The sequence below is a fragment of the Bombina bombina genome, chromosome 5, assembly GCF_027579735.1.
Source record: "Bombina bombina isolate aBomBom1 chromosome 5, aBomBom1.pri, whole genome shotgun sequence".
Classification (NCBI taxonomy): Eukaryota; Metazoa; Chordata; class Amphibia; order Anura; family Bombinatoridae; genus Bombina; species Bombina bombina.
Window position 1 is genome coordinate 461,381,365 of NC_069503.1, and position 19,681 is coordinate 461,401,045.

The 19,681-nt window shown below is 37.9% G+C and overlaps 1 protein-coding gene across 1 annotated transcript in view; it reads left to right on the plus strand.

Annotated features, from left to right (window-relative positions):
• Nucleotides 1-19,681, plus strand: part of MYRIP (myosin VIIA and Rab interacting protein) — a 587,347-nt gene that overhangs the window by 205,471 nt on the left and 362,195 nt on the right. The gene's annotated exons all lie outside the window — the stretch shown is intronic.

A 19,681-nucleotide genomic window follows, 5' to 3' on the forward strand; every position in this document is an offset into this window, starting at 1 on the left:
GTGACAGCTGCTTCATAACTGCTGTTTCTGGCGAGTCTGAAGACTCGCCAGAAACAGGGGCCATCAAGCTCCTTACAGAGCTTGATAGCTAGAGGCCTTTCTCTTTATTCAACATTGTTTAAAGTCTGTGCTCCCTCTATTCTTAGGTGCGCTATCTGTAGGTCAGATGTGTTGTCTCGGTATCAAAGTTCTTTATCCTGCATGTCAGATTAGCATGTTTTGGCCTAATAAGATTTTTAAAAGAGCTGCTTTTGGAGGGGGTACGTATTTTCCTTTTCTTCAAGAGCTCTTTATAGGGATAGAACTTTGTTTTTGCTTATTATGCACATAATTACTTTTGTATTTTTCTGCTGTTATTGAGCTTTTTATATTTCTCCCTAAACTTACTTTAGAAGCTGAGAGTTACTGCTGTTTTTGTTTGTTCCTTTTAGATTTTGCCTAGCGCTAAAGACTTCATTCGTTCTAAAGTATCTGATATTTTGGCAGCTATGCCGCCTTCAAATAAGCATAAGAGATCAGTACATAATTTACCTTTTACTAGCTCTTAGCCTACTGAGGTTAATGTTTCTGCTTACGAATTTGCTAAGGGGGTGGTTTTCTCTGAAAATCAGGGATCTTCCTCTGGTTATGTTTCAAAGACATCCTATTTTCTGTTTAAAGTTGAACTTATTTGTTCACTTTTAAAGATATTTTGTTTACTTAAGAGGTTTAGGACCCTAGAGTAGTTGAGGTAATGGGGCCGAATTATCAAGCTCCGGATGGAGCTTGATGCCCCTGTTTCTGCGCAAGCCTTCAGGCTCGCCGGAAACAGTAGTTATGAAGCAGTGGTCTCAAGCTCCATAACTGGTCTGCTGCCTCTGAGGCTGCAGTCTTCAATCTGCCCGATCCTATATGATCGGGCTGATTGACGCCCCCTGCTAGTGGCCAATTGACCGCAAATCTACAGGGGGCGGAATTGCACAAGCAGTTCACCAGAACTGCTTGTGCAATGATAAATTCTGCCAGCGTATGTTGTCTGCATTTATCAATGTGCGGCAGACATGATACGCTACATTGTACATATATATAAGCTTTTTTCCTTTCCCTCATACTGTCTGCTGATATGGCTTATAAATCCAAGTTTATCTCTCTAATTTCTTTGAAAGATATCATTTGGATTATATTATCTATACTGTGATTGGAGGCTACAAAGGACAGGATTCCAAAGGCTAATCTGGAGGTTTTAATTGTGGTCAGAACAGGGAACCCAGGTCTGTTTTCTCCTCTAAGAAAGAAGCCTTATTCAATCTGGATCAAGTCTATGCAGTACAAAAAAATATACTCCCTTTTCCAATGCTGCATAAAGGTATGCCCCCCCCCGAACAAGAAGTTTTTGTAGGGGGCAGGTTTCGCCTTTTTCATGAGGTTTGTTTTTCAGTCTGTTCCCTAGAATTTAACCTGTTCTTAAGCCAATTTCTTGGAATATTTTGTATTCCTTTGGCTATCTCTTCTGCTCAAGAGTCTTCGAGTTGTCTGCTTTTCATGTGATTATCCTTATCTTCAGGATAAGGCAGTTTTTTGGACTTTATTTGACTTTTTTTCCCTAAGGTCGTGTCTTTGGATAAATACGTAGAGAAATTGTTGTCCCTTCTTTGGGCTAGATTACAAGCGGAGTGCAAACATTTGTACCCGAGCAATAAGGGGTTTATTGTTTACCGCTGGTATTACGAGTTGAAAGTAAACGCGATCGCTTGAATGCAATCACGATTTAGACTAGAATGATTACCATGACTTCAGGGCTCTGTTTGATTGTTTGAAAATGCCCCACAGATGCTCAATAGGGTTTAGGTCTGGAGACATGCTTGGCCAGTCCATCACCTTTATCAGTCTTGAGGAAGTCTTATATTATCAGTCTTGAGGAAGGCTTCTGTGAGTTTCACCCAAGGTTTGAGTGCTGGAAAATTTGCAATTTATTTATTTATATATATATATATATATATATATATATATATATATATATATATATATATATATATATATGTATAGATACAGGGAGTGCAGAATTATTAGGCAAGTTGTATTTTTGAGGATTAATTTTATTATTGAACAACAACCATGTTTTCAATGAACCCAAAAAACTCATTAATATCAAAGCTGAATAGTTTTGGAAGTAGTTTTTAGTTTGTTTTTAGTTATAGCTATTTTAGGGGGATATCTGTGTGTGCAGGTGACTATTACTGTGCATAATTATAAGGCAACTTAACAAAAAACAAATATATACCCATTTCAATTATTTATTTTTACCAGTGAAACCAATATAAAATCTCAACATTCACAAATATACATTTCTGACATTCAAAAACAAAACAAAAACAAATCAGTGACCAATATAGCCACCTTTCTTTGCAAGGACACTCAAAAGCCTGCCATCCATGGATTCTGTCAGTGTTTTGATCTGTTCACCATCAACATTGCGTGCAGCAGCAACCACAGCCTCCCAGACACTGTTCAGAGAGGTGTACTGTTTTCCCTCCTTGTAAATCTCACATTTGATGATGGACCACAGGTTCTCAATGGGGTTCAGATCAGGTGAACAAGGAGGCCATGTCATTAGATTTTCTTCTTTTATACCCTTTCTTGCCAGCCACTCTGTGGAGTACTTGGACGCGTGTGATGGAGCATTGTCCTGCATGAAAATCATGTTTTTCTTGAAGGATGCAGACTTCTTCCTGTACCACTGCTTGAAGAAGGTGTCTTCCAGAAACTGGCAGTAGGACTGGGAGTTGAGCTTGACTACATCCTCAAACCGAAAAGGCCCCACAAGCTCATCTTTGATGATACCAGCCCAAACCAGTACTCCACCTCCACCTTGCTGGTGTCTGAGTCGGACTGGAGCTCTCTGCCCTTTACCAATCCAGCCACGGGCCCATCCATCTGGCCCATCAAGACTCACTCTCATTTGATCAGTCCATAAAACCTTAGAAAAATCAGTCTTGAGATATTTCTTGGCCCAGTCTTGACGTTTCAGCTTGTGTGTCTTGTTCAGTGGTGGTCGTCTTTCAGCCTTTCTTACCTTGGCCATGTCTCTGAGTATTGCACACCTTGTGCTTTTGGGCACTCCAGTGATGTTGCAGTTCTGAAATATGGCCAAACTGGTGGCAAGTGGCATCTTGGCAGCTGCACGCTTGACTTTTCTCAGTTCATGGGCAGTTATTTTGCGCCTTGGTTTTTCCACACGCTTCTTGCGACCCTGTTGACTATTTTGAATGAAACGCTTGATTGTTCGATGATCACGCTTCAGAAGCTTTGCAATTTTAAGAGTGCTGCATCCCTCTGCAAGATATCTCACTATTTTTGACTTTTCTGAGCCTGTCAAGTCCTTCTTTTGACCCATTTTGCCAAAGGAAAGGAAGTTGCCTAATAATTATGCACACCTGATATAGGGTGTTGATGTCATTAGACCACACCCCTTCTCATTACAGAGATGCACATCACCTAATATGCTTAATTGGTAGTAGGCTTTCGAGCCTATACAGCTTGGAGTAAGACAACATGCATAAAGAGGATGATGTGGTCAAAATACTAATTTGCCTAATAATTCTGCACTCCCTGTATATATTGTACCAAAATACCTTCATATATATGTAGAAATATGTATTTATGAATAAATAAAACATATTCTGTTATGTGAACAATATTGAAATGTGAAATATTAATATTTTCATGTCGGGTTAGCACAAATGAGCATATGCATATCGGGTTTGTGCGAGAATGGGGTGTGTTTTTTTCTCCATTGACGCCTATGGGAGAATATGTGAATGGGTACGCAATGTTCTAACTTCGGCTTTTTGCTCTTGTTGGGTTAGTGTGCGAGCATAAACAGTTTACTTTCAACTAATAATACGTGTGCAACACGAAGAGTGCAAAAATCTTACCACTTGTAATCTAGCCCTTTATGGGGCCTTCAGGCTCATCGGAAACAGCAGTTATGAAGCAGTGGTCTAAAGACCGCTGCTCTATAACTGATCCGCTGCCTCTGAGGCTGCGGTCTTCAATCCGTCCGATCCTATACGATCAGGCTGATTTACACCCAGTGCTTGCGGCCAATTGGCTTGTGCAATGATAAATGCCGACAGCGTATCATGTCCGTCCACACTTTATTAAATCAACCCCAAAATCTTAATCCTAGAATTCGTCAGAGAGGCTTCTTCATAACTTAGATGTTGTAAAGGCCTTGAAGTATTATTTGGATTTCAGTCATACTAGTCTGTTCACTTTTCTGGTCCTAGTAAAGGGCAGGAGGCTTCTGCCGTGTCTTTGGCATCTTGGTTGAAACTTTTGTTAAATATGGCTTACTTGGAGGTGGGGCAGCCTCCACCTATGTGGTTTACTGCTCTTTTTTCTAAATCAGTTTCCACTTCCTGGGCTTTCTGTTGACCAACTTTGTTGGTCTTTTTTGTATACTTTTTTCTAAATTCTTGTTGTTGTTTTTTTTACTTCTTCTAAGGCAGCCTTTGGTAGGAAGTCTCACGATATTTTTTGGTTTTGCCTGTTGGCCATTTTAATTGCTTATTACACTGTTTTTTGGGTTTTATTTTGGTTGTGGATTTTGTTTCACTGTTAAAAAAAGATGTTCTTTTTATCATGCCTTTATTTTTCATTGCACGTGGTCTCCACAGCTTGGGTATTAGTTTCCAGGAATAATAGATTGTGGACTCTCCCCACCTGTATGAAAGAAACATACATTTATGCTTACCTGATAAATGAATTTCTTTCATTGGTTTATTTTTGTTCACATCTTTTTCCGTTACTACTATCGTTTTGCTATTATTATTTTTCCCTACCTCTTTTGCTTGGCTATGTATTAGACTGATTTACCAGTGAGGTGGGAGGGTTTTTATAGAGCTCTTGTGCTTTGGGAATCTTAGCCTCCTCCTAGTGGCAGGGAGGAGTAATTCCCAGGAGTAATGGATCTGGGACTCTCACCACCATGAAATAAATTAATTTATCAATTAAGTATAAATTATGTTTTTTTCATTATTATGTGATTTTTGTATTCAAGACTTTGTGCTGGATATTTTTCCTGTAAGAATTACAAATTTTAAATCTGGGTACAAATTAGAATTAAATTAGATTTAAATTATAATTTTATCTGTAGTTCAATTGTAATTAATTAAAATAAAATTGTAAATAAATATGTTTGGCTTTAAAACATTGCCTGTTAATGGAGTTCAAAGAATGCTGATGATACTTGCATTACAGTATATTGTTTGACTAATCTACAGTCACAAAGTTTCAAATCTGGAAACATCAAATAATCTGGGATTCAGAATAAATAAACAATTTATATTCTAGGAAGCTGCCTTTTATTATGAAGATCACAGTGATTATTAGATACCTGCCCTTTTTTGCTTCTGAATAAATCTGATTTTCTGATCTCTTTCCATCTAGTGTCATTTACTAGATTAATTTAATGGTTTAGCTGCCTATGGTAATGAGTTCAATTTCTAGCAACAACATATGGTCATAATTATAGCAATGCCTTTTTATTGATCGTATTCCATTTGGCATATCATGCATATTTATTACAGAAGTGACATATTAAGAGGATAGATAATAAGTATAAATCAATTCTAGTGTAAAATGAGTCCTCTATTTTTGTCAGAATCAGTTTCCTGAAATCAAGTTATTATTTTTGAAATCCCCCAAAATATTATAATATTTACCAGTAAAAGAGAGAGAGTGGTATGACAGAAATGCTTATTACACTGTGCCTAATACATTTATATAATAAAACACATTTTTTAATATATATTTATATAGCAGTGATTAAAAAGGATTACAGGCAACCCATACAATAACAAATCTTGACATCAATAATAATAATTATATTAATTATGACATCACAGTATAGTGTCATACCAAAGAAGTACACCTGTCACATACAGTAAAACTTTATGTAGAATGCCTGCAAGTCTAAATTATAAACCAGCACCTTAAATTTTGAGCCAGAAGGCTTGCCAGAAACACATGGCACCAAGCTCCATACGGAATTTGATAAATAGGCCCCTAAATCTCCTTTCCTCTAGCCTTAAAGTGTGACCTCTTGTCACAAACAATTTTCTTGGAATAAATAGAGCATCTGCCATCTCTGTATATGGTCCTTGAATATATTTATGTAAAGTAATCATGTCACCTCTCAAGCGCATTTTTTATAGAGAAAACAGATCCAGTTTGGCTAACCTCTCCTCATAGTTCGTCACAAAGAGGATAAAGAACACACAACAGCCCAAAGCCGGGGTACTCACAAGAGTTGCGGCATAACAGTATGCCTCACAGCGCAGGACAGGACCTTAGTCGCCCGACAGATAAGCCAGCAGGAGAGAGCCCGGGTGTCCAGGACCCAATCAGCAACCGCAAACAGCAGAACGTCACAGGATAGCCGTCCGTGGTGCGTCCAATCACCGGTGACCCAGTTACAGAGACAGGCAGGCGGACCAACCAAAAAACAGCAAGCGAAGAGCTGGGATATCACAATAAAAGGATTTTATTTAAAAAACAAAGTTTAAAAACATGTGCATGATATGCGGTAAAAGCAACGCATTTCTCGACCTTCCGGTCGTTTCATCAGCCTGATGAAACGACCGGAAGGTCGAGAAACGCGTTGCTTTTACCGCATATCATGCACATGTTTTAAACTTTGTTTTTTTAAATAAAATCCTTTTATTGTGATATCTGTCGGGCGACTAAGGTCCCATCCTGCGCTGTGAGGCATACTGTTATGCTGCAACTCTTGTGAGTACCCCGGCTTTGGGCTGTTGTGTGTTCTTTATCCTCTTTGTGACGAGCGATACTGTCCCATAAGGCGCCTCTCTCTCTTCTGTCCTTACAGATATTTGCTTTGACTTTCCCACTAAGAGTGCTGCCTATCTATCCAAGTGTAGTGTTGGCTCAGGAATCTCCTCACCTTCACGATCATCCTCCGGTCAAGTCACAATTCACCTTTTGCGCACCTCCAGGAGAGTCCACTTTCTCTATTTATTTTGTTCTCCTCATAGTTAAAAGGTATAAGGTATACGACAACATGTTTGACTGGAAAGGGCTATAATGCATATATTTCTAAATATATATATATATATATATATATATATATGTGTGTGTGTGTGTATGTGTATATACATGTGTATGTATGTGTTTATATATGTATATACTGCATTAGAAACACATATATACACATGTAGATACATATATATATGCATATAGATATACACTATGGAGCCCTTTCCAGTTAAAATACCTTAAAACTTTAAAAATCATTTTAAATCAAGTTTAATTTTATAATGTGTTTTACTATTTATTTAATGTAAATATTCTACACTCCAATGTTCTTTACTTAGAAGAAAATGTTCTTTTTATTTTAAAAAATATATTTATATACATATCTGTATATACTGTATATCTATACCTGTATCATTTTTATATAGATATATGGTATAGATATATAGTTTAAAAAGAAAAATAATCATTAGTATAGTGCTAAATCAGTGCAGGTAGGTATTCAAACTGCTTAGGACTGGAAAAGGTTTGGATTTCGCAATAGTTTGGATTTTGAAATATTTTTCTCTTTAAAATGGGACAGTTTGGAGAGGGGATAAAACCAAGTGTAAACAACAATATCTTATGTCATTTAGGCATTAGGTACATGTCATAATACATTTTATACATGGTAGCTAAAGGTTTTGTATTCATGGTACCCTCAGAAAGATAATACAGTACTCTAATCAGAAAAGAAAATATTTGTTGTTTCAAATACATAGACTATTATTAGTAATTTAGAACACAAAAAAAACAAACCAAAGGCACAGGCAGAGAAGAGTGTGACTTACAGTTAGGGAAAATATAAATTTTTGATTACATTTTTTTTAATAATATTAATTTAAAAGTTTGGATCTTGGATTTCCAGATATGGTCTTTGTGACCGCTGCTTCATAACGCCAGAAACAGGGGCCCACAAGCTCCGTACGGAGCTTGATAAATGAGCCCCTATATATCAATAACAGGACAAAGCCTTACACATTTATCTATACAGTACATATAATCAGCAATAGCAAGCGATCTGCTAATAATTGTGCAAACAGATAATAGTGCACATCAATTTAAGGGCTAGGTGTAAACAACAAGCTTGGCACTATATCGTGCAAAGCATAATCCCAAATCACTTGATTTAATATAAACGATCCAAATGATGACTCCTATTATTTCTGAGGTGCACATAAGCCAGGAGTAGTTGTAAACTTATGCTGTCCTGAAAAAGTGAAAAGTAAATGTCCGTTGACATCCTTTAGGCTAAAGGTATAACCATAAAACACAATACAATGTGCAGGAGCTCATTGGAGTGGAGCAGCTGGTGTCGTGCACAGACCAACGAATCGCAAACCAACTAATCGCTAATGAGATTCGTTAACAACTATTTTCATAATCTATTATTAGGCCTCAGCCTCTCCCCCCCCTCAGGTAAGAGAAGTAAGCCAGGAATGTTTGTCACTCTTTTTCTATCATCCATACAGGGGATTAAGTTTCTATATCTCAGTGTTCTCGATAGCACCTTACAACATGCAAATAGCCTCCACAAAGTTCTTCATGTTCAGATCCATATTATAGTAAGGTGCTATCGAGAACACTGAGATATAGAAGCTTAATCCCCTGTATGGATGATAGAAAAAGAGTGAAAAACATTCCTGGCTTACTTCTCTTACCTGAGGGGGGGGAGAGGCTGAGGCCTATCTACTCATGGCCACCGCAGGTTCCAGCATTCCAGATTAATTTGCATAGAGTCTGTTATAAAGTTATACCAAGCAGCTAGGTGTGCAGACAAAGCTGTCATAATATTTGATGATAGATGACTGAAAATAAACCTAACATTTGGTGGATAATCAGTTGGGCACTGCTCTGCTGTTAATATTGCTGCCGACCATGACAGTTTTTTTTTTATTATGTAGACCAGGAGAAGTCCACAGTAGTACTGTAATTTAATGTATTAGTTTTCTTGGATTTGTGAAGCCTACTGGGACAAATGATCATGATGATGAGTTTTCATATATCATTATTCTTTATTTTTTTAATCTTATTAATCTGGATTGATCAATTTGGATATAATTTTAGTAGTGATGGGAATATAGTGCAACACTGTAAAATCGGGAATATATTTGTTCTGTAGTTTTTGAGAACATTTTTTTTTCTTAAAATGTATTATATGGAACTATGAGAAATAAAATGGCTGAACGTGGTTTGAAATATGTCAAATGATACAATAGAATGGCTTCTAGTACTTTTTTTGGAAAGCAAGTTCATTTGCTTTTTAGATTTTAAGAATTGTATTTGATCAATCTGTTGGTGTGCATGCATATCATGTAATATTGTCTATATAAGAAAATATTAATATTTTCAAGTTGACACATTCACAGTGGGATATTGCAATATTTTTTGGCATTGCTAGGTCTGCCTCACACTTTAATTATTTATAGTATTTGTTATGTTAGATTGTTACAATGTAATAATAATGTGCAATAGTCTATACATATATATATATATATATATATATATATATATATAGTATATATATTATAGTAATACAAATAGAAAAATGAAAAATAAGTAAATATAAAGGCAGAAACCTTTGTTACTACCAGAGTTGAGTTATAACTCAAAAATACAAATGTCTGAAAATGTCAACAGTTAATTAAAATTCAGATTCATTACACTAAATCTAATAAAATAAAAAATAAAAACATATAATCTGCGCTTGGATCAACCAATTTGTTTGTATTATTAGAAATGGTTGGTAATATCTTTAAATCTTTGAACTGTAAATACATCCATCTAGTACTTTTTTTAAGCTACCTGGCAGAAAACACTGGTCTCCAAAAAATAACTTGGCATGGCACTATGAGGAAATTTAGTCACATCTACAGCCTAAGCAGCTAGTTGATTTTGTTTGAAATTTAGCAAGGAAGTAGATCAAGGAGGATATTTATCAAGCCTTCAACCTGAAATACGCTGGAATTCCGCAGCGTAATTGGGGCAAGCTTGATTCGACCTAGTTATCAAAGCCTACAGACCGGCAAAATTTGAAATCTGTGAAGTAACATACGATCCGCCAGTCTCAATCCGACACAGATCGATGCTTACGTCATTACAGATGTTCCGAATACACATTCGGCACTATTTGACACTTTTTAAAAGTTATCAAATAGTTAACCGGTACGCTTGCGGCTATTCCGGTCCAGCGTACCTGGTTTTCAATCCGCCACCCTGGAGGACGTGGATGCCATAGAAATCAATGGGAGTCTGAAAGCAGCGAAAGCTTATGTTCGATGATACCAGATATCCCATTGATTTCTATGGTAGAAAACCAGTAAAGTTTACACCTAACACCCTAAAATAAGCCCCGAGTCTAAACAGCCCTAATCTGCCGCCCGACATTGCTGCCACTAAATAAAATGTATTAACCCCTATCCCGCCGCTCCTCGACCCCACTGCAACTAAATAAAAGTATTAACCCCTGGCCTCCCACATCACTACCACTAACTAAACCTATTAACCCCTAAACCGCCAGCCCCCCACATCGCCATAAACTAAATTAAGCTATTAACCCCATAACCTAACAACCCACTAACTTTAAATTAAAATTACAACATCCCTATCTTATAATAAATTTAAACTTACCTTCAGAATTAAAATAAACTATATTAAACTATTAATTAACCTACCCTAACTATACAATTAAATTAAACTATATTAAACTATTAATTAACCTACCCTAACTATTATACTAAAAATACATTAAACAACCAATTAAATTAACTATATTACATATTTAAAAATCTCAAATTATTTAAATCTACAATTAAAAGTTACTAAATTATAAAAAAATAAACGCTAAGTTACAAAAAAATAAAAAACCACATTGCCCCAAAGAAATCAGCTCTTTTACCTGTAAAAAAAATACAAACACCCCCCCCAACAGTAAAACCCACCACCCACACAACCAACCCCCCCAAATAAAAACCCTATCTAAAAAACCTAAGCTTCCCATTGCCCTGAAAAGGGCATTTGTATGGTAATTGCCCTTAAAAGGGCATTTAGCACTTTTACTGCCCAGACCCTACTCTAAAAATAAAACCCACCCAAAAAAACCTAACACTAACCCCAGACGATCCACTTACAGTTTTTGAAGTTCCTCTTGAAGGATCCAGTCTTCATCTGGGCGGCCTCTTCCATCTTCATCCAGCCCGCAAAGTCTTCATCCATGCGGCCTCTTCTATCTTCATCCATCCGGCAAGGAGCGGGTCCATCCTGAAGACATCCGACGAGGAGCTCCTCTTCAATACGGTCTCCGCCGTAAACTGGATCTTGAATGCAAGTAACGCGTCATCCAAGATGGCGTCCCTTGCATTTCTATTGGCTGAAAGGTTCCAATCAGCCAATAGGATTATAGCCACTAAAATCCTATTGGCTATTCCAATCAGCCAATAGGATGAGAGCTCAATCCTATTTGCTGATTGGAACAGCCAATAGGATGAGAGCTGTTCAAATCCTATTGGCTGATTGGAGCAGCCAATAGGATTTTTTTGGCTCTAATCTTATTGGCTGATTGGAACCTTTCAGCCAATAGGAATGCAAGGGACGCCATCTTGGATGACATCACTTGCATTCAAGATCCAGTTTACGGCGGAGACCGCATTGAAGAGGAGCTCTTCGTCGGATGTCTTCAGGATGGACCCGCTCCGCGCCGGATGTCTTCAAGATGGACACACTCCTCGCCGGATGGATGAAGATAGAAGAAGCCGCATGGATGAACACTTCGCCGGGTGGATGAAGATGGAAGAGGCTGCCCAGATGAAGACTTCTTGCCGGCTGGATGGATCCTTCAAGCAGAACTTCAAAAACTGTAAGTGGATTGTTGGGGGTTAGTGTCAGGTTTTTTTAAAGTTTTTTTTGGGTGGGTCTGTGCAGTAAAAGAGCTAAATGCCCTTTTTTAATTTTTTTTTATTGAGGAATTGCATAGTATAGTTGTTATACCGTCATAATGAAAAGTTAAATAAATGTACAAGCATTGGAAAACATTTTGCAAAATTTAAACAATAATCCTCTTTTTTTTTTTTTTTTTTTTTCTTCCCTGGTTACAGAAGGTTGGACCACTCTTGGGTCTTTAGTTTTAATGTACAGAGAGATATAGGGAAATTCAATGTTTGAAACATGGCAGAATTGTATAAACCTTATATAAAGAAATGTTAAATTCAAAAGCCAAAACCATAACTTATAAAGTTAGTATAGAGATTAAATAACCTGTAGTAGTGGGAAGATGTACTGCGTTAGGTATTGAGTCCAGAGTATAATGTTAGAGAGAATGTCTGTGCTAAGTGCGAGATCAAATAACTGTCTTTGGGCATTATAAACATGAGAGTTAAGGGATTTTGAGTGAAGGAGTATTCTAATTCCAAGTGTGCTTTATGATTGTGATGGCTGCCTTTCCTAATACTGTGTTTGATCTGCCTTTTCTTTATCTCTCCCATGACTCCGACCACTAGCCGTGGGGAGAGGGTCAGTAAGGTGCTGAGTGAGTGTAATGAAGGGTTGGCAGTATATATTAAAATGTATATGTGTCTCACTTTCAATATTGGCACTATAAAAGCTGAAGGCAGCTTGCGTTAATTTGTGGACATTGTCCGACTGAAAGCTTCACTAAAGTGAATGTTACTATAATGTAGTATAGGAAATAAAAACATAGATTTCAAACAGATTAACTTGGGGGCATTGTCAAAATTAATGCTTTCCTCGTGCAGATATTATTATAATATAGTCTAGAGACGCAAAAACTTAGAACATTGGTAGGTTAAATTTAGTTAACTAGGCTAAGGATTGTTAAGTCAATACAACATAACATGGGTAAGAGTCCCAACAATATCTTCACCACTATATTGGGGCAAAAGATGATAAATTCAAGATATTTGTACTTTATTATCCCCAGGATTTTACTGACATCTTAGGCTGGGTCCCACAGAAGGTATAAAAGTTCCACTGAAAAAGGGTGCAATGATGCTTCAGGATCACTACAGTTGCTTATGAAAAAGGATCGTTGAGGATAAAATGTAAGTTTCTGAAGCGTGTAAGGCTAGCAGTTTTACTCCGGTAGTCTCTTTAGCCTGTGTCAAGGCTTATGTTTGTCTGAATTAATACTGCTGAGAGGTGAGGGTAGTTCCATATGTATATGCCTGTGGTAAGAAGCTTCACAGTTGGGTAAATTATAAGTCCAATAGTTGCTAGTCCTTTATCTACTGTCTTTGTGTCCCAGACTCCCCACTTGGCACTGTAGATACTGGACCTGGTGAGGGTGGCGAAGCTATGTCTTCAGAGGCTTGCAATGAAGGAATGAAACTTTTTTCCACTGCAGCGATCAATAGTGCGCAATGATATTGTGCTGGCTCTGCTTGCGTTGCAAGGTAGGTGTTTAAAGGCTCAGAGGGATAGTGTAAGCCATATAGCACTGCTTTAGGAACATTTTCCTCCATAGCCATTGCTGGTTTTGTGGTGCTATGTCGTAAGACTGCAGGTTCCAGATGTTTGTATGTCCGTGCAAGCTGAATGAAGTTATGATCGCATCGGGTAGTTTGAAGATCTTTGGCTGATCCCCGGGCTTCTGATTTATCATTGAAAGCGTTTGCGAGACACGGGGCTCTCTCTGCATTTTGCTGTTGCTTCCGGTCATCATTCAAAAGGTCTTGTACAGGCTCTTCTATAGGCAGGGGCTCTGATATCGGTTTAAAGCTCTCTATGAAGGCTCTGGGCAGTGATCTCTGATATATTTTAAGTGTTCTAAGTGCTACTCTAGGTCGCTCTCCCATACGGTCGCCATCTTGAGATAGGCTATCAGTAGTGGGCAGCTGCTTTTGGCCTTATATTTCCGATCTGTGGCTCCAATTTCATAGATACAGCAACACAAAGCTATCATATAGCCACAGATTGCTTTGTAACTATGGCTTGATGTTTTGTTATAAAGAGATGTGCTGTTTTTAGATTCGGTAATCAGCAGATTATAGAGGATTCCTGTAGAGCTCGCAGAAAATGTGTCCTGTCAAGTACGCTATTCGGACACGCCCCCTCTAAATGACCTTTTAAGGGCAATGCACATAAAAATGCCCTTTTCAGGGCAATGGGGAGCTTAGGTTTTTTTAGATAGGGTTTTTATTTGGGGGGGTTGGTTGTGTGGGTGGTGGGTTTTACTGTTGGGGGGTATTTGTATTTTTTTTTACAGGTAAAAGAGCGGTAGTTTATTGTAGGTTAGGGTTTTTATTATTTTGGGGGTATTTTTTTTATTTTGATAGGGCTATTAGATTAGGTGTAATTCTTTTTTATTGTTGATACTGTGGTTTTTTATTTTTTGTAATTTACGGCTAGATTACGAGTTTTGCGTTATGAGTAAAAAAACAGCGTTAAGGCTCATAACGCTGCTTTTTCGCTACCGCTGCTATTACGAGTCTTGTAGGTACAGCTGTCCCGCACACTTTTTTGTCCGTACCGCAAATTAACTTACGCAATTTTCGTAAAGTCTTTTTTCAATGGGACTTCCATTGCGCCGGTATTACAAGCTTTTTTTTGAGGCCGCAAGATTCGTAACGCATTCTAAAGTCAGTAGTTATGAGTTTTACACTACAAAGCCATAGCATAAAACTCATAACTAAAGTGCTAAAAAGTACACTAACACCCATAAACTACCTATTAACCCCTAAACCGAGGCCCTCCCGCATCGCAAGCACTAAAATAAAATGATTAACCCCTAATCTGTTGCTCCCGACATAGCCGCCACTATAATAAACATATTAACCCCTAAACCGCCGCACTCCCGCCTCGCAAACACTAGTTAAATATTATTAACCCCTAATCTGCCACCCCTAACATCACCTCCACCTACTTACATTTATTAACCCCTAATCTGCCGCCCCCAATGTTGCCACCACTATATTAAATTTATTAACCCCTAAACCTAAGTCTAACCCTAACCCTAACACCCCTAACTTAAATATAATTAAAATAAATCTAACTAAAAATTCCTGTCATTAACTAAATAATTCCTATTTAAAATTTAATACTTACCTATAAAATAAACCCTAAGCTAGCTACAATATAACTAATAGTTACATTGTAGCTAGCTTAGGGTTTATTTTTATTTTACAGGCAAGTTTGTATTCCTTTTAACTAGGTAGAATAGTTACTAAATAGTTATTAACTATTTACTAACTACCTAGCTAAAATACATACAAATTTACCTGTAAAATAAAACCTAACCTGAGTTACACTAACACCTAACCTTACATTACAATTAAATAAATTACCTAAATTAAATACAATTAACTAAATTAAATACAAATACCCAAATTACAAAAAAACACACTAAATTACACAAAATAAAAAACAAATTACAAGATATTTAAACTAATTACACCTAATCTAATAGCCCTATCAAAATAAAAAAACTTTAAAAAAAACTAGCCTAAACTAGACTACCAATAGCCCTTAAAAGTGCCTTTTGCGGGGAATTGCACAAAGAAATCAGCTCTTTTACCTGAAAAAAAAATACAAACAACCCCCCCAACAGTAAAATCCACCACCCACACAACCAACCCCCCAAGTAAAACCCTAACTAAAAAAACCTAAGCTCCCCATTGCCCTGAAAAGGGCATTTGTATGGGCATTGCCCTTAAAAGGGCATTTAGCTCTATTGCAGCCCAAACCCTAACCTAAAAATAAAACCCACCCAATAAACCCTTAAAAAAAACCTAACACTAACCCCTGAAGATCCACTTACAGTTTTGAAGAGCCGACATCTATCCTCAATGAAGCCGGGAGAAGTCCTCAACAAAGCGGCAAGAAGTCCTCAACGAAGCGGCAAGAAGTCTTCATCCAAGCCGGGAGAAGTGGTCCTCCAGACGGGCAGAAGTCTTCATCCAGACGGCATCTTCTATCTTCATCCATCCGGCGCGGAGCGGGTCCATCTTCAAGACATCGGGCGCGGAGCATCCTCTTCCAACGAAGTCTTCTTCCCGAATTAATGTTTCTTTAAGTGACGTCATCCAAGATGGCGTCCCTTAGATTCCGATTGGCTGATAGAATTCTATCAGCCAATCGGAATTAAGGTTGAAAAAATCCTATTGGCTGATGCAATCAGCCAATAGGATTGAACTTCAATCCTATTAACTGATCCAATCAGCCAATAGGATTGAGCTTGCATTATATTGGCTGATTGGAACAGCCAATAGAATGCAAGTTCAATCCTATTGGTTGATTGCATCAGCCAATAGGATTTTTTCAACCATAATTCCGATTGGCTAATAGAATTCTATCAGCCGATCAGAATCTAAGGGACGCCATCTTGGATGACATCACTTAAAGAAACATTCATTCGGGAAGAAGACTTCGTTGGAAGAGGATGCTCCGCTCCGGATGTCTTGAAGATAGAACCTCTCCGCGCCGGATGGATGAAAATAGAAGATGCAGTCTGGATGAAGACTTCTGCCCGTCTGGAGGACCACTTCTCCCGGCTTGGATGAAGTATTCTCCCGGCTTCGTTGAGGACTTCTTGCCGCTTCGTTGAGGACTTCTCCCGGCTTCGTTGAGGATGGATGTCGGCTCTTCAAAACTGTAAGTGGATCTTCAGGGGTTAGTGTTAGGTTTTTTTAAAGGGTTTATTGGGTGGGTTTTATTTTTAGGTTAGGGTTTGCCCTTAAAAGGGCATTTAGCCCTTAAAAGGGCTAAATGCCCTTTTAAGGGCAATGCCCATACAAATGCCCTTTTCAGGGCAATGGGGAGCTTAGGTTTTTAAGTTAGGGTTTTATTTGGGGGTTGGTTGTGTGGGTGGTGGGTTTTACTGTTGGGGGGTTGTTTGTATTTTTTTCAGGTAAAAGAGCTGATTTCTTTGGGGCAATACCCCGCAAAAGGCCCTTTTAAGGGCTATTGGTAGTTTAGTTTAGGCTAGGTTTTTTTTTATTTTGGTGGGTCTTTTTTTATTTTGATAGGGCTATTAGATTAGGTGTAATTAGTTTAAATATCTTGTAATTTGTTTTTTATTTTGTGTAATTTATTGTTTTTTTGTGTGTAATTTAGGTATTTGTATTTAATTTAGTTAATTGTATTTAATTTAATAATGTTAGGTGTTAGTGTAACTCAGGATTGGTTTTATTTTACAGGTACATTTGTATTTATTTTATCTAGCTAGTTAGTAAATAGTTTATAACTATTTAGTAACTATTCTACCTAGTTAAAATAAATGCAAACTTGCCTGTAAAATAAAAATAAACTCTAAGCTAGCTACAATGTAACTATTAGTTATATTGTAGCTACCTTAGGGTTTAATTCATAGGTAAGTATTTAGTTTTAAATAGGAATTATTTAGTTAATGATAGGAATTTTTAGTAAGATTTATTTTAATTATATTTGTTAGGGGGTGTTAGGGTTAGACAGGTTTAGGGGTTAATAAATTTAATATAGTGGCGGCGACGTTGGGGACGGCAGATTAGGGGTTAATAATATTTAACTAGTGTTTGCGAGGCGGGAGTGCGGCAGTTTAGGAGTTAATATGTTTATTATGGTGGCAGCGACGTTGGGGCGGCAGATTAGGGGTTAATAAGTGTTGGTAGGTTGCGGGGACATTGGGGGCAGGAGATTAGGGGTTAAAAAATATAATGTATGTGTCGGCGATGTTGGGGGCAGCAGATTAGGGGTTAATACGTATAATGTAAGTGTCAGCGATGTCCGGAGAGGCAGATTAGGGGTTAATAAGTATAATGTAGGTGTTGGCGATGTCGAGGGTGGCAGATTAGGGGTTAATAAGTGTAAGATTAGGGGGGTTTAGACTCAGGGTTCATGTTAGGGTGTTAGGTGTAAACATAAATTTAGTTTCCCCATAGGAATCAATGGGGCTGCGTTACGGAGCTTTACGCTGCTTTTTTGCAGGTGTTAGGCTTTTTTTCAGCCGGCTCTCCCCATTGATGTCTATGGGGAAATCGTGCACGAGCACGTACAACCAGCTCACCGCTGACTTAAGCAGCGCTGGTATTGGAGTGCGTTATGGAGCACAATTTTGCTCGACGCTCACTTCTTGTCTTTTAACGCCGGGTTTATAAAAACCTGTAAAACCAGTGCTGTAGGTAAGTAAGCGGTGACAATAACGTGCAAATTAGCACCGCACCCCTCATAACGCAAAACTCGTAATCTAGCCGTTAGTGTTTTTTATTTTTTGTAACTTAGTGTTTATTTTTTTGTAATTTAGTAATTTTTAATTGTAGATTTAAATAATTTGAGTAGGGTTAGATTTTTAAATATGTAATATATTTAATTTAATTGTTAGTTCAATGTATTTTTAGTATAATAGTTAGGGTAGGTTAATTAATAGTTTAATATAGTTTAATTTAATTGTAGGATAATAGTTAGGGTAGGTTAATTAATAGTTTAATATAGTTTAATTTAATTGTAGGATAATAGTTAGGGTAGGTTAATTAATAGTTTAATATAGTTTATTTTAATTCTAAAGGTAAGTTTAAATTTATTATAATATAGGGATGTTGTAATTTTAATGTAAAGTTAGAGGGTTGTTAGGTTAAGGAGTTAATTGCTTAATTTAGTTTATGGCGATGTGGGGGGCTGGCAGTTTAGGGGTTATTAGGTTTAGTTAGTGGTAGTGATGTGGGAGGCCAGGGGTTTAGGGGTTAATACTTTTATTTAGTTGTGGTGGGGTCCGGGAGCGGCGGGATAGGGGTTTATACTGTCATTTAGTTGCGGTGGCTTGATATTTTAGTATAGTGGCGGTGTTTAGTGACAGGGTATAAATAAAGTTGGTAAAAAGCAGTGGGATCGATGACTGCTAATTAAGAACAGTCCACTGCTCATTGCCCCATACTTGGTGCGCTGCTTTTTTTCCGGCTTTTTTATAAATATGGAGATCGTATTCAGGTCTGTGGCCGCAATGTTAGGCGTGCGTATTGGTGCCATTGAATGCAAGAAAGTTGACGGCTTGATAGCTAGGCCTCCAAAGCTGCTTTTGAAGCCTTTAAAAAAGTTAATTAGTTAAGTATCTCCAGGGTTATTTATATCCACATTGGTGATACAACATTTGCATCCCTTTTGTGAAAGGAGGCTTCTTCCTAAGATACATTGATTTATTTTTCCTCAGGGGGGTCTGTCTTCTTAGAGAAATTATTTTAAAAAAAATGTATTAGGTGAGGAAGACTGTTGGGCAACAGATGGACAGGCATCTAAAATCCTAATATTTTTTTGTTTTACACCATTGAATGGTTTGACATAAGTGACAGACATTTCTTAATTAGAAATCTAAATAAGTGTTTGACATTGTTGGTGCATGTTTTAAATAAGGACGGACTGAGACCACCCTACCCTCTATGCTCCACACTGCCTCCTATTTCCCTCTTTCAGCCCATCGACTGCCTGACTTGCCCCCCGAGGACCCCCAATCTCCAGGGACAGGGAGGGCCCCCAACATCAAGAGCAAGGGACCCCATACTCCAGGGCCCCAGCAGCTGCACACCTTCCCCCAGAGCCGCCTGACCTCCAGGGCCAGACTTCACACTACAGGGCCCCCAGAACAGCAATCTTCTATACAGGCACATTTCACCCACTGCAGGGACAGAGC